This window comes from Lipotes vexillifer, unplaced genomic scaffold (assembly GCF_000442215.2).
Source record: "Lipotes vexillifer unplaced genomic scaffold, Lipotes_vexillifer_v1.1 scaffold1775, whole genome shotgun sequence".
Taxonomy (NCBI): Eukaryota; Metazoa; Chordata; class Mammalia; order Artiodactyla; family Lipotidae; genus Lipotes; species Lipotes vexillifer.
In genome coordinates this window covers 574962-576722 of record NW_006780221.1, presented here as the reverse complement: position 1 = coordinate 576722, position 1761 = coordinate 574962, and the positions used below count along the sequence as shown (strand labels likewise).

Sequence of the window (1761 nt, the reverse complement as noted above, 5' to 3'; positions counted from 1 at the left end):
CGCTGGCCTCTCACTGTTGTGGCCTCTCCCGTTGCGGAGCACAGGCTCCGGACGTGCTCAGCGGCCATGGCTCACGGGCCTAGCCGCTCTGCGGCATGTGGGATCTTCCTGGACCGGGGCACAAGCCCATGTCCCCTGCATCGGCAGGTGGACTCTCAACCACTGCGCCACCAGGGAAGCCCAGATAAAAGCAATTCTTGAGGGAGAAGACAGACCGACTAAAAGAATTGATGAACTGGCTACTTGTCTGTTAAACTAGCTTCTGTAAATGTTTCAGCCAGGTTTTGTTTTTTGTTTTTAATTGAGGTAAAATATATATAGCACAAAATTTACCACTTTAACCATTTTCAGGTGTGCAACTCAGTGGCATTAACTGCATTCACATGGTTGTGCATCCATCACCATTATCCGTTTCAAGAACTTTTTCTTCATCCCAAACGGAAACTCTGTACCCATTAAACAATGACTCCCCATTCCCTTTGCCTCCTGGTAAACACTGTTCTTTTTGTCTTTATTCTAGGAACCTCATATAAGTGGAATCCTACAATATTTGTCCTTGTGTGTCTGGCTTATTTCATTCAGCATGGTGTTTTCAGGGTTCATCCATGTTGTAGCATGTATCAGAATTTCATTCCTTTTTATGGTTGAAGTATTCCGTTGTGTGTAGCGGTCCCTCAGTATCCTTGGGGGATTGGTTCCAGGACCTGCCTGGTATACTGAAATCCACAGATGCTTCAGTCCATAGTTGGCCCTCTGTATCCGTGGTTCTGCATCAGCTCGTTCATGCGGTCTCAAACCTGTGTTGTTCAAGGGTCAACTCTACCTCATTTTAATCGTTCTTCTGTTGGTGAATATTTGAATTGTTTCCACCTTTCGACTGTTGTGAATAGTGCAGTGAACATAGGTGTACAGATATCAGTTAGAGTCTCTACTTTCAGTTCTTTTGAGTCTGTATCCAGAAGTTGAATTGCTGGATCATACAGTAATTCTTTGTTTAATTTTTTGAGGAACTGCCAGACTGTTAATAGTCATCGTAATGAGTGTGAAATGGTATCTCATTGTTTCGATTTGCATTTACTTAATGATTAGTGATGTTAAGATCTTTTTATGTGCTTATTGGTCATTTACATATCTTTGGAGAAATGCCTGTTCATGTCCTTTGTCCATTTTTAAATTGGGGTGTTTGGTTTTTAGTTGCTTAATTCAATAGTTTTAAGCCAGGTTTTTGAAGAAAGAGTTTGAGGTTATATTTTCCTGAAGCGCAGGTATTTATGTGACTGATTAATGGCTGATGAATGAATTTTAAAGGGTACCTAGATAGGTGGTCAAACCAATCATGACTCCAGGTATCCCAAACTGGTAGTGCTGTAGGCAGAGTACTAATAGGAGCACTTGTCGGCCCAAAGCTGAGACTTTCCTTAATTTAAGCGTTTACCACCTGAACAGACAATGCTCAGGTCCCCAAAGTTCTTATAGAGCATGGTTTTGGCCTGGAAAATTCCCTAAGCAGGAATCATTTACCAAGGCCATAGAGAAATTTGAAGACTATATCCATTGTGCTGAAAATGTTCCAGACTTAGATAATGGTGATAATTACATAACTTTATGAATATACTAAAAACCACTGACTTGTACACTTTAAAAGAGAATTTTATAAGAATTATATCTCATTAAAAGAAAGGAATAAAGAATACCCACCGGGCTTCCCTTCCCTGGTGGCGCAGTGGTTGAGAGTCCGCCTGCCAATGCAGGGGACGCGGG

The 1761-nt window shown here is 41.7% G+C and overlaps 1 protein-coding gene across 1 annotated transcript in view; it reads left to right on the top strand.

Annotated features, from left to right (window-relative positions):
* Positions 1 to 1761, top strand: part of SNRPF (small nuclear ribonucleoprotein polypeptide F) — an 8657-nt gene that overhangs the window by 2951 nt on the left and 3945 nt on the right. The gene's annotated exons all lie outside the window — the stretch shown is intronic.